This window comes from Chanodichthys erythropterus, chromosome 15, assembly GCF_024489055.1.
Source record: "Chanodichthys erythropterus isolate Z2021 chromosome 15, ASM2448905v1, whole genome shotgun sequence".
Lineage (NCBI taxonomy): Eukaryota > Metazoa > Chordata > Actinopteri > Cypriniformes > Xenocyprididae > Chanodichthys > Chanodichthys erythropterus.
In genome coordinates this window covers 25,261,760-25,267,924 of record NC_090235.1, presented here as the reverse complement: position 1 = coordinate 25,267,924, position 6,165 = coordinate 25,261,760, and positions in this window count along the sequence as shown.

The window sequence follows — 6,165 nt, the reverse complement described above, 5'->3', positions numbered from 1 at the left end:
TTGTGGGCATGGTGCATGGTGAATCCTCTTAAACTGATGCTAATGTTATCTTCTTATTGGACCTCTGAGAATATTGCAGCAATTAGTCCTTCATGCCTAACTGCCATCTTACTCATCACATTTCCCTTAAGGTCATGCAGTGGTAGTCCAAACAACTCGATTTCTCTGCCAAAAGCTGTATTAAAGTCACAGTAACAAGATGCGCATAATTTCTAAAAATGTGCATTAAAAAATGTGCGCTCAAATGAGTCGAAAATACGAAAACATGCGCATAAACTACGATGAAAAAATTGAAAAATGCGCATCAAAAAAAAAAAAAAACGTGAATGCGATGGGGCGTGGACGCGCCAGCAGACAGAGCTCGTTGCAAAGCATCTGAAATGCTGTTTTGGTCATTTTGTAATGCCTGAGCAAAGTCTGCTGCTAAAGTGGTTCGGTATAATTCCCTTCCTGAAGCGTTTCACACCATGGTGTTCACAAACTATAGGGGATTTTGATATTTTCTCTCTCGAATTGATTCTGAGCTTAGTTTTAGCAGATATGGCGCTAGTTTTTAACCGCACACTCAGATGCTCACGAAGAAGAATGCTGGAGAGCGCTCGAGGCATGTAAGCGGTTAAAAGTACAATTTGTGATATTTTTTCCGCTAGAGGTCGCTAGAAGCCTATTCAAAACAAAGGCGTAGTTTGATGACGCCAAGTTTTAGAGCGGAAACTTGGGACATGTGGTCTCCATCTCAACGGACGGTGCAAAAGAATAGGGATTGGAATCTGGAAGAACTCATGTTCGTGGATGTGATTATTAACGTTACTGTAGTATGAAGCAGAGCAGGACCGAGTGTTGCGGGAGCTGAACGAGGAGCTGGAGCGATTGATCAACACACGCCTCACGAGCAGCGGGACTTTTATTATGACACAGTCGCCGGCGCCGCTTCCGCTTTTCCGGTCATGAGTTTACGGGAGCTGTCCTTGACGTTAAGCACATGAACCAGGTTGTTCCAGACAGGCAGTTCTATTTTTCATTATAAAATCTCTTGGTACTCATACCCCCGGTTTCACAGATAAGGCTTAAGATTAAAATGCATATTTGAGCTGTTTTAACTGAAAGTAACTTGCACTGACTTATCCTGAAATATATGACTGCCATTGTTTTGTCTTAAAATGCACACCAGCAATTTTAAGGCACGTTTATAAAAGCTACTAAAATACCATAGTTGAGTTTTGGCCTTATCCTGGCTTATATCCAAGCCCTGTCTATGAAATTAGGCCCTAGTTACCTTTGATAATAAAATTCGTAGAGGCCCGTTTCACCTTCCGACGCTCTGTAAGATTATCAGGAATTTCTCCTTTTAACAGATATTCTTGAATATGTACATACAACGCAAACGAATCCATAATGCTATCATATGTCACGTCTCTATAAATCGATAATATTCACACACAGAGTACAATTCGTAACAGTGGCGTCGTTGTCGTAAAAACGTTAACGGTGACAGGAAGTGGCAGTAAATTCGCGCATGCGCAGAACAAATCGTGTTTCCGGTACGGAAGTAGTGACAGTCAGTAAAGGCAGTAACAAAGGGTAACTGACGTCATTGACAGGCGACTGCACTGCCCCGTGTCACTGTTTAGAATGGGAATTTTCTCATAATTTACAAGTAGTTGAAAACATTAGAGATATTGTTAGTAATCAGCTGGACAAAATATATAACACTAGCTTAGTGGTTTTTGGATATTTTACTGCAAAAATTTTACATATTGTACCTTTAAATATACTTGCACCTCGGCTCAGGATGCTTTTAAGATGTGAGATTAATGTAAACACAACCTACTGCAAACACCCTTGTAATTCGCTTCAACCTTTTCGAACTTCATGAATGATTATTTTAGGTTTAAAGGGTTAGTTCACCCAAAAATGAAAATTCTGTCATTTATTATTTACCCTCATGCCATTCCACACCCATAAGACCTTTGTTTATCTTTGGAACACAAATTAATATATTTTAGTTGAAATCCGATGTCTCCGTGAGGCCTCCATAGGGAGCAATGACATTTCCTCTCTCAAGATCCATAAAGGTAGTAAAAACATATTTAAATCGGTTCATGTGAGTAGCTACAGTGGTTCAATATTAATATTATAAAGCGACGAGAATATTTTTGGAGCGCCAAAAATAACAAAATAACGACTTATTTAGTGATGGCCGATTTCAAAACACTGCTTCATGAAGCATCGGAGCATAAACGAATCAGTGTGTCGAATCATGATTCAGATCGCGTGTCAAACTGCCAACGGCTGAAATCACGTGACTTTGGTGCGCCGAACAGCTGATTCGATACACAGATTCACTGTGCTCCGATGCTTCCTGAAGCATTGCTTTGAAATCGGCCATCACTAAATAAGTCGTTATTTTGTTATGTTTGGCGCTCCAAAAATATTCTCGTCGCTTTATAATATTAATATTGAACCACTGTACTCACATGAACCGATTTAAATATGTTTTTAGTACCTTTATGGATCTTGAGAGAGGAAGTGACATTGCTTATATGGAGGCCTCATTGAGCCATCGGATTTTAACTAAAATATCTTAATTTGTGTTCTGAAGATTAACGAAGGTCTTACGGATGTGGAATGGCATGAGGGTGACTAATAAATGACAGAATTTTCATTTTTGGGTAAACTAACCCTTTAAGTGGTGTGTGGAACTGGAAGCAAGCAGAGTACGGGTGTTTCTAAAGCATAGTGCCATCTGCTGATAAAAACTGAGTTCAGAATCGATTCGAGAGAGAATCGCGATTCATAGGAAAATATAAGAATCGCTCCAGATTTGTATCGAGAATCGATGTATTGTCCCGTATTTATTATATACGAAAATTATCATATACAGTGGCTTCTACTGCAGCAATTTCTATTTTTCTTAGTCATATTTAGCGTCAGTTTAACAGGAAGTGACGATTTTGTTCTCTTCGAGTCACTGGATGCAAACTTTATTCTTTAATCGCAAATGTCTTATGCGATATTTGCGAACAAGTTAAATTGGCAACTTTGAATGGAAACATAGACTTCTCTTCTCTGATGATGTATTTACTGGCTTGAGGGCGGGGCAACCTGTCAATCACATGAGATCACAGCAATAACAAACCATGTCCCACTCTACATTTTTTCTTGTTCGAGAAGCCATTTCACTCGGATACACGTTACAATAGGGAAGAAAAGACTTCAAAAGCTTCAGTGTCATGCTGACTCGTTACACAACCCTGATAATATGTGCTGGCTTACATTGGGTTTTATGAATATATCAGCTTATATTTTACATTGATGGTGGATTGGACATGTTAGAAAAGCTATTTTACACAGCTCTGTTTTCATATGTGGTAAATGACTGTGCAACATTGTGTGCAGTGTACCATAGATTATTACAACACTCTTTGGAACTTCTACAATAAGAGTGTTCAATCAAAAATGTGTGGCACTCATATTACCATCTCACCTCTCTGATGGCCTAATCAATAATTTAACACATTAATTTGGATAAACATATTTTGCTTGCTACATGGATCATCTTACATATTTATTATAAAATATTGTTTGTAAGAAGTGAATGGGTGTTGAAATTCATGGTAAGTGGAGGAAAATATTATAACATTTCTATGGGTGTGAAATAGGAAGTTAAAGAAAAGAAACTACAGACTAATTTCTACCAATATTTCTAGTAATTCTAATGACTGTATGTAAGTAGGCTATAGTGTCATTTTTTTTATTCCTAAATTTTAATATGAATTTTTATCTCCATAAAAAGTGCTTAATTTGCTGTACAAAAAGAGCTGTACAAGAACCCGGATTTTTAATAAAAACTTTTTAACTTTTTAATGTCATTTATTAATAATTTATCATTTCATGGCATCAAGAAGAGAAGCCCAATACAAGAGCTTTATTAAACAGCATGTTTAAATGAATTTACTTTCACATTTAATTTTTTAGCTGCTAGACAACTCAAAAATATGCAGACTAACAGGAAAACTTGAAAAACAGGAAAAAGATTTTCCTACATTTTTTCTACAATTTTAGTTATAGTGTCCAAAAAAAAAAAAAAAAAAAACTTTAATAATTTGGTATTATTTAGTTAGATAAGAATTTAGTCAGGTCACTATAGAAAGTTTATAGTTGTATTAGAATATTAACCCTTTCAGGTCCAAATTATGTTCCAGGGACACTAAAAATATATACATGCTTCATTTCATAAAAACAAAAAACAGTTTATTTAATGTAATTTAAACTCATTTAATGTCCAGTACAATGAACGCTGGTTCCGACACTAGCGACAGGCAGCGATTATATGGATTTAAAGTTATTTTAATTAAAGTTTCAATAAATATTAATGCAAAAACATTAACTTAAGGAAAATGAAGTGTGTTGTTCTAAATTGTCAAAGTAAACAACAAAGAGTTAGGCTGTTTGTAAAATGAAAATGAGTCATTATTATTTAAATCATACATTTGTACATGTATTAAATAATGATGTGTGTGCACTTTCACAGGCTTGTGTGCATATCTTGGCATAACAGTGTATATAGAGCGGAGGTGCACTAACTGGATTTGGATTAGCGCTCTGTCACAGTTTGTGACCCCTAAGACTCTCTGTGATTTGACCTGGATTTCTTTCTTTATGCCTCCTCCAGTTCTGCTGGCCTTATCTGACAAACAAGCCTGCTAATGTGATCACGCAAATCCCTCTCTACATCAACCTACAGCCCTCTCAGTGCTCAGACCTGTGGGACGTGCCACTGTATGGCTGTGTCTCAAAACCAGTAATGCTGGGATAAATGTATCTAAAAACAAATGTTTCAAATGTGTTCATTGTATTTCCCCAAAACTACTACTTATTAAAAAGATGTATAAACCTGTAATTGGTTCTCTTCCAGGTCCTACTATGGGGACATTGACATCAGGGATAAAAAATAATAACATATATATATATATATATATATATATATATATATATATATATATATATATATATATATATTAGAAAGATCTTAACCAAGGAAAAATGGTCCTACTATGGGGACATTGACATCAGGGATAAAAAATAATAACATATATATATATATATATATATATATATATATATATATATATATATATATATATATATATATATATATATATATATTAGAAAGATCTTAACCAAGGAAAAATGTATTTATTTATTATCAGTATTTATTATAAATGATTTGTGCTATTGTGCTATCAAAAACGACTTTAATTTACTAAATCCCTAACTTCCTAATTTAGAGGAATATTGGAAGTTTAAAATAATAATAATAATAATGATTTGCACAGATAAATCATTATAAAAAAATAGGCTGTTGCAATATTCCATAAAAATTAGAATAATCAATTTTGATTTCATGCTGACTAATTATGACATAAAAGGTCATAATTATGACATAAAAATGTGTCACTATGACATACTAAGTCATAATTAAGACAATCAAGTCATATGAAAATAAAAAGTCAAAATGATGACATGAAAAGTAAAAAATTATGACATAATAAGTCATGAATATGAGAAGTTGACCGCAAGACCCTCCAGCGGACAGTGAACACAGCTGCAAAGATCATCAGTGCCCCTCTTCCCTCCATCCTGGACATTTTCCACACACGATGCTCCAGCAAAGCCACCAGCATCGTGAAGGACCCCACCCATCCCTGCCACAGTCTCTTCCAGCTCCTACCATCAGGAAGACGGTACCGGAGCATCAAAGCCCGCCAGACTGCTCAACAGCTTTTTCCCCCAGGCTGTGAGAGCCCTGAACTCAAATCACACCGCCACCCTCTGAAAACCCCATACACAATCCTACCTCCTGAAACACGGACTATGTCACCTCCCCCCAAACACTCCCCAACCTTACCACATCACACGCAAAAACAATCTGAAACTTTTTGTGCAATTCTGAGAGTGCTACACACAGATGAGTGGGCCTGTATAAACCACCTGTAGTAACACTCTGTGCACTAGATACTTTTTACACACACTGTTGTGTACATAATCGTACAAAAGACTCTATTACATATGTTTGTTTACATGCTCATGCACAAAAAAAAAAATAAAAAATCATCTTGCACTGTCAAGTATTTATGTGAAAGCATTTGTATATTTTTATGT